We start from the raw sequence: 8,284 nt of genomic DNA, 5'->3' as shown, positions 1-8,284 counted from the left end.
ACATTTATTTTGGAGTGGTTAAATGAGTATTTAAGAATTCAAAGTACTTAATTACACTAATCTTAACATTATATTTAAAAACCCAATCCCCCTAATGAGTAGATCTACTTTTTAAAGAGAACAATTATTAATAATCACTATGCTGTATGCCAAAATAAATGTATGAAATTAGCAACAAATATTTATTTTCCAAGTTTTAAAGGAAACATTACCATTTTAAAATAAAATAGCTTGCAAAATAGCAACAGATTTAATAATTTTTTTATTCAAAATCTCAGTAGATACAATTTCAGAATTTATGTTTGATTATGCTGTATCATTTAAATTGCTAAGAGAAAATGTTAGTCTGCTAAAACATTTAGAATATGATATATAATTTGTTATTAATGACAATGTAATATATCACTCTAACATGTGTATTTGCTATCAAGCTCTACAACTGATTAGAAAATGAGGAGATAGATTTACAATGAATAAATATCCCAAAGATATTAGTGATGATAACTAAGCAAAAATGAATACAGAGCCTTTCGTATGTGCACCAAGGTTTCTATATTTCACAAGAATATACAGATATATGTATACAGGCATGTGCAATATAGATAGATTTGTCATTATTTTAACATTGATCATCATATAATAAAATGGATTTTTAAAGGTTCTATCTTGACCAATTCCTTTCTACACCCAAATTACTAAACCAGTTTTAGAGTTTAGTAACTCAAATTACTAAACGCAGAGAAGTTGCATTTCACTTGAAAGCAACCATGGAAATTGCACCAAAGGTAGTCTTATTTGTTTGCTCTTTTCATTTTGTAGTAGTATGGAGTCCAGTATATGGCTGTAGGGAGGAGGAAGTAGCAAGAAGCAATGAAAGGATTAGGATGGAAACTTCCTCGAGCTTCACGGGCTTGTTTGCTGACCACAGATGCCATTATGGTATATAGATAAGATACGCTTAATATTAAGACTTTAAAAAGAGCCTCCACACTCCTGAAAATTCTGAGGCAAAGCTGAGCCTCTTTCTTTAGACCGTATACTTCATTCCCGTTGGCCCAGGAAGCCTGGCTAAAGATAGTCTCATTCAGCTCACACGCTTGGGTTTTGTCATTTCATGTCATAACCTCCACTTTCCTTAAATGTAGTTTAAAAATGTGTTAAACGGAAATGCTGATATAAGCCTAAATGCAGCTGTACTTGCTGTTTCTGCTCTAACTTCATTCATGGTAGTGGATTTAGTTAAAAGGGCCCAGAACAACCATGCTTAACAGTAAGGAAGCAAAATCCTCTTAGCTTCAATGAGGGTTAGGTGTATGTAAGAGCAGAATGAACATTAGATATTTGAGACAAATACCTTCTGTGGAAATGTACACATTTCATTGATGTCCTCTCTAATGTATAGAAAAATATGCCACATTATGAATAAAGCCCCGTTTGCTTTTTTCCTATATTAAATGCTATCATGTATATCTTGAACATATGGAATATGCAGTAACATTTATGATAGTAATAGCTGACACCAAATAAGAACTGTTAGTGATCCTTGGTGTCTATTTAATCATAATCAAGGACTACCTGGTAAGCATTAACTGACAATAAAGGGTATTCTTCTAAAATATTATATGAGTGGGTAATAGAGAAAATGGTCACTTAGACAGAAAAGTCAACAGAAAATAGCAGTAATTATATGTGCCTTGTACATGAGCATACTGTATTACATTCAATGTACCATTGTACAATGTGCTATTACAAAAAAATAAAAAACCATGGTACCTCTCTTTGGTGATACAGCTGCATTTGGAAGTTTCCCAGAGCACAACATTTAGCTTTTCCAAATGCTTTTTTGGTAGAATTTCCCCTCCCAGTTAAAAACTGGTTTTCATCACACAACTGCATAATTATTTTTCTACAACTAACTATAATTACTTGTTTTGTGCATCTCTACTAGAGGGATTCAGTGTTTGCTGTTCTACCTCATAAAATGTATCTGTATTAGAGGCATGTGAAAAGGAGTACTGACCTTATATAATATATTGCTATATTGGTAGGGGCACACAGCTCTAATTCTTTGTAAAGGGCACAAAAGTCTATATTGCTTTGAGTTTTCCTTTTTGAATGCTATGTGAGTTTTCTGACTAAAGCATAAAATTGAAGGTATCTGAAGACAAGAAACCTCACAACATGGAAATTACTTAGTACACAAAGAGACTTTCTCTCATATAGAGATACAATGGGTAACTGAATAAAAAAAGCTGTTGGAGGGATTTGTTGATAGTGGCACCATAGGAAACTCTGGAATCATTGATCGTGAGATTTGTCAAACCAGAAAATCAGACACTGATTTTAAATCATTCAAGAATATGTAATCATTTTATGTCATTCACAAAGCTCTCTACAAATAAAAATAAAATTAAGCCCCTCCTGCCACAGTCTTCTTTTATCTACAGCAGTTGTTCTCTTTCTGTCTTTTCCTTCCAACTCCTATTTGTCTATCGTACTTTTTTCTTTGAAGTTCTCTTTAATCCTTGCTTTCCAATGTCCCTCCTTAGTCTTACTCACCAGTGACGCTGATAAAAATAAATAGTCTATTTAAAACAGATGAGTCAAAGCCAAAAAATAAACGACTGGTGTGTACCTTATTATCATTTTTAAAGTAAAACTACACCTATAGCATTGTCTTAAATTTTTTTTATAATTTTAAAAACAAACTACAAAGAAAATGGAGGAGAACTGAAGTATGTTTAATGTCTCTGAATTTATTTGTAAATATACATAATGTTAAATGCAGTGAAGCCCTAGTGAGACTACTTTTGTGCTTACTGATCCCAGGGTGCAGAAAGAATTAGCTTATCCAGGAAAACTCAAAGTCATAATTAGTCTTGTGAGTTATAATAATCGGGTCTCATCCTGCATTTCTTTCTCATGTGGTACTCCCAGTGGGAGTTCTGCATGAAAAAGGACTACGGGATTGGGCATTAATAATGTTATACCTGTGAAATATGAGCATTTTCCTACAGTGCCAATCAGTAAAATTAGAAATCTGCCCCATCTTGGTCTTACATCCTTCAGTTAAAAAAATAACATCAATATGTGTTTTCCAATTCCAATAAAACCTCTTAGTTTTAAAATGTCTCTCGAAATTGGAAAATAAAATGAGTTTATCCCCTAACTAAATATATCTTTTACTCTTAGCTTAGTTATAAGTATTACTGTAATTAATTTTTGTTTAAAAAAGTTAGTAACACCTAAGTTTTACATAGTTTCCTCAAACAAACAGAAACAAAAAATTAAGTAAGAAAAGAATCAATGAAACTCAGTGGAAAGCTATCTTTATTCCCAAGGATCTCAGATAAACTTGCAATACTTTTTCCTAATTTGGCTATTCAGGTCTCTCAAACACTGTTGACTGACTAAGCTGACCAATCCAGCCTAAATTAAAGGGGAAAAAAAGTGCAATAGCTTGCAAACCCTAAGATGTTGACATTTTGTGAAACAGAAATATTCCTTCGAAGAATTACATTATGAGGAACTGCTAACTAGGATTAGAAAAATAGGCTAAATGGAATAATAGTTGTACATCCATCTAAAGTTCAGCACTGCACAGCTTAATAACCCTAAAAATTTAGACAATAGTCCATGGACAAGTGAATAGATAAACAAATCATGGTATAGTCCAACAATGAAATATTACCCAACAATATAAAAGAATAAACCACGAATACATTTTACAACATGGAAGAATCAACATAACTATTCTGAGTGGAAGATGCTAGACAAAAATGAGTACAAATCGTTTATGTAACATTCTAGGAAATTCAAACTAACGTATAGGCACAAAAGCACATCAGCAGTTATCGTTGGGGAGGGTCAGGAGGCGGGAATTACAAAGAGGCATGAGGAAACTTTGGGAGGAGTGATCGATGTGTTCATTATCTTGATTGTGATAATGGCTTCACAGGTGTATACATAGAGATACATTTAAATTATATAGTTAAATATGAGCAGTTTGTTACATATCAGTTTTACCTCAGTAAAGCTGTTAAGGCCCAGCATGATGGCTCACATCTATAATCTCAGAACTTTGGGAAGCCAAGGTGGGAGAATTGCTTAAGAGCCAGAGTTTGGGACCAGCCTGGGCAACATAGCAAGACCCCATCTCTGAAAAAAAGAAAAAGAAAAAGCCAAGCATGACGACAGGTGCCCATAGTCCTAGCTACTTACGCGGCTAAGGCAGGAGGATCCCTTGATCCCAGGAGTCGAAGATTACAATGAGCCACATTTGTGTCACTGCACTCCAGCCTGGGTGACAGAGCAAGACTTTGTTTCTAAAATAAGTAAATAAAGCTGTTAAGTATAAACGGACCAACTAAAATGGATACAGCAACCAATCAGAATGGATGCTAGCCAGTAACCAAAAATTTCAAACCATAAGTTTCAGAGTTATCTGGGCAACTGGGACCATGCATGGTTGAATGTAAAGAATTTGGGGATTCAGACCGCCCTCTTCAACACCTAGTTGATGTTTATGAACTCTGTTTTAACTTAAAATCTTTTTCCATTTTTTTCCTGCTAAAAAAGGATGCAGTCTTGAATGAGGTGAGCATCACATTTTAGATTCTCTAGCAGTGCTACAAACTGTGTGACTTAGGGCAGGTGACTAATATCCGAATATGACCAGACAATCGTTCGAGGCAAAGGTAAATTGAAAGATACTTTTTTCTAGAGATAATAGAATCTCTCCATCAAGCATTTTGACCTTACAGTTTGTGTGTTTTGTCACAACATCTCCAAAGACTTTTCTCTTCCCTTTCTTTACCACCACATGTGTGACAAAAACAGAGTGGGGGTGTTCACTGGAGGATGTTGTTAGTCAAACAGAAATTCCCTGAATATATTTGCTTATGGTGGATATCACTATGTAAGCTGATACATTTCAGGTTGTTTAAGCCAAAATTTATTAAAATCCACAATAAGGTGCAAAACATCGTATTGAGACTATCCTGAAATGAAGCACTAATAATTGATTTACCTAATAAAGTGTCTTGTTTGGTACAGAGCACATAACTGAGATAACTCCACGTTGTTATTTTTATTGTTCTATTTTTTACTTACAACTAAGTTTTTAGGTGCATAACTTGAGCTAGATCAGTCCTCATCTTAAGAGAGAAGAAAATAATTTGTAAGAACCTCAGGGACTAAGCTAAAAGTCAATAAACATATGGGAAAAAAGACTGGAAGCAAATTGAATACATGTGCAAATTGACATTTTACCAAAAGAACATGGTTAGAACTTTAGGTTTATTAAGCATATGTCAGTAGAATTGAAACCAAAATCTATTTAGCAAGTGGAATGTATTTGTGAATGCAGAAATACATGTATTTTACATTACCTGAAAAGCACATTTTTCCATATTATGACTTAAACTTATCCTGATTTTAGAGATATAATATTTTAAATGTGTTGATGAAAACATTTTATTTAGAGAATTAGGTGTATTTTGTTTTGTTAAATGTTTGTCTTTTGCCTGGGTCAATCCTCATATCTCATAATTAGGTTTCTGCATATAAGATTTGCAATAAGAAAAATGTATCATTGACCTTGGACATAAACTTCTAACTGGTCTTATGTTGATGTGTAACTATCTCCTGCGTGTTAAACCTTTATACAGTAGGTATGGTTATAATCTTTGTTCTGAATGTTTTATCAAAGGGGAAAAAAATGAGAAAGATTCAATTTCTTTTCCTTTTCTTTTGTACTTTGCTCATGTCTTCTGTTTCCCTTTTTAGTGTGTTCTTTCCTCTCACCTTCCTCCACTCCTGTCACTTCATTATTTAGCTAATGATTTTTTTTCTTCTATTAATGTTGGTCACTAACCCAGATATTGTCTTCATTCTGAAGTGAAATTGATTTAGGCAAGTCCTCTAAACTATTCCTTGACTATGCTTAGGATTAAAGAGCTCTTCAGATACATGAACTATTCCTTTTTGTTCAGTATCTGTGATATTGTTTTCTTTTGTTTAATCTCTTTGCTCAAGATTTTAACTAGAACCAGTTCAGTGACGAAGGAATTCAAAAGACTTTTAAGAGATTCCACCACTGCCACCCCACCTGATTTCTGATGTTCCATATAATCCAATGAAACAAGTACACCTCCTTTCCCTTCAGACTATGTGAGAAGGGATCCAAAACCAAGCAGTTTAGAAGTCAGTACACAGAGAGTTTGCCCTGTGCTTGGCTTCCTAGAACTGGGGACTCTTGCTATAAAAACTCAAAGGGGCCTTTTGGTGTTGAGAAGAAGATCTCTGTCCAAGCTGATTTCTTTTCTCGGTGGAATCAACTCTTGCTGTTCAACTGTGACTTCCTGTTCCTGAGATGCTCAGCTCAATTAACTTCTCATCCCTCCCCGGCTCCTAATCTGAGGGGAGATATAAATCAGCATCATATTTATTACATGTTATGGCCACATTCTAGATGTCTAAGTTTCTTATTAGTATATATTGACAAAAATCTGCCCTACCCATCTCACTGGATTCTCTTTCGGATCCAATGTGATAATTTATGTGAAATCTTTCTGCAAACTATAAAGTATGATAAAAATATAAGGTGGTTTTACTGGAAACAACCGAAGACTAGGAGCTGATGTGACATGGCAATATCAACCAGGTACATATTGGTTGATTCAGACCCTTCATACTTTTATTAATAGATCCTGACATCACCTTGCACCTTGTTTATGCAAATACACTTTTTTTTTTTGGTTCACAGAGAATCAGATCATTAGGTAACATCAATGAGTTGCTCCTTGTGGCATTTTACCATGTTAATATGGAGGTGATGTTGGGATAATTGTCAGCACTGAACCATTTGAATGTAGAGAATATTATAATTTAAAAAATCTTGTCTTCTCAGAAGAAATGTAAAAAAAAAAATCTATGGTCAAGGCATTTAGATGATATCTTTAATAGGTTTTATCCTCTATTACATTTCCACACACCCACTCTCTCCAAAACCTAGACTTCCTGGCTAGGTACAATTGCCCTTGCCTGTAAAGTCCAGCAATTTGGGAGGCCGAGGTGGAAGGATTGCTTGAGGATAGGGATCGGAGACCATCCTGGGCAACAGAGAGATACCCTGTCTCTGCAAAATATTAAAAAATTAATTGGCCAGGCACAGTGGCTCACGCCTGTAATTCCAGCACTTTGAGAGGCCAAGATGGGCAGATCACCTGAGGTCAGAAGTTCGAGACCAGCCTGACCAACATGGAGAAACCCTGTCTCTACTAAAAATACAAGATTAGCCGGGCATGGTGGCATATGCTGTAATCCCAGCTACTCAGGAGGCTGAGGCAGGAGAATTGCTTGAACCCAGGAGGCAGAGGTTGCAGTGAGCCAAGATCTCGCCATTGCACTCCACCCTGGGCAACAAGAGTGAAACTCCATCTGAAAAAAAAAAAAAATTAGTTGGGTGTGGTGGCATACCTGTAGTCCCAGCTACTTGGAGGGCTGAGGCAGGAAGATCCCTTGAGTCCAGGAGTTCAAGGCTGCAGTAAGCTATCATCATGCCACTGCTCTCCAGTCTGGGTGGCAGAATGAGACCTTGTCTCAAAAAAAAAAAAAAGAAAACACTTTTCTTTTCTCTCATGATCCATTAACATAAAGTCACTTTCTATTTCACTATTATAAATAGTTACAAATAGAATGAATTTATTAATTAATGACTATCATAAGCATTATTAATTACTCTTAACTGTACAGCATTTCATATAATCTGTTCCATAATTCTTCATCTTTAAAAAGAATTCAGAGTTACCCCTGAAAACAATGAAACAGACAATATCAGTTATGGACTATAATCAGAATCAAAAAATGAAAGTATTTAGCACTTCAAAATGAAGAGCTAAACAGACCTTGCATATCTTTATGTTTATTTTGACTGCATCAGATTAAATTTCTTAAAATTGAAAAAAGCAGGCCCAGCGTGGTGGCTCATGCCTGTAATCCCAGCACTTTGGGAGGCTGAGGCAGGAGGATCATCTGAGGTCATGAGTTCGAGACCAGCCTAACATGGAGAAACCCTGCCTCTACTAAAAATACAAAATTAGCCAGGTGTGGTGGCACATGCCTGTAATCCCAGCTACTCGGGAGGCTGAGGCAGGAGAATCCCTTGAACCCAGGAGGCAGAGGTTGCAATGAGCTAAGATCAAGCCATTGCACTCCAACCTGGGCAACAAGAGCAAGACTCCGTCTCAAAAAAAAAAAAAAAAAAAAAAAAACTTTGAAAAAA

The 8,284-nt window shown here is 35.4% G+C and overlaps 1 long non-coding RNA gene across 1 annotated transcript in view; it reads left to right on the top strand.

Annotated features, from left to right (window-relative positions):
• LOC108541069 (uncharacterized) overlaps nt 1–8,284 on the top strand; it is a 45,863-nt gene that overhangs the window by 12,852 nt on the left and 24,727 nt on the right. Inside the window, exon 2 of the long non-coding RNA XR_001888854.1 lies at nt 4,579–4,596. This is a non-coding gene — a long non-coding RNA (uncharacterized LOC108541069). The remainder of the gene's footprint in view (nt 1–4,578; nt 4,597–8,284) is intronic.

This window comes from Rhinopithecus bieti, unplaced genomic scaffold (assembly GCF_001698545.2).
Source record: "Rhinopithecus bieti isolate Rb0 unplaced genomic scaffold, ASM169854v2 scaffold_17861, whole genome shotgun sequence".
Taxonomy (NCBI): domain Eukaryota; kingdom Metazoa; phylum Chordata; class Mammalia; order Primates; family Cercopithecidae; genus Rhinopithecus; species Rhinopithecus bieti.
This window is presented reverse-complemented; position numbering and strand designations above follow the sequence as displayed.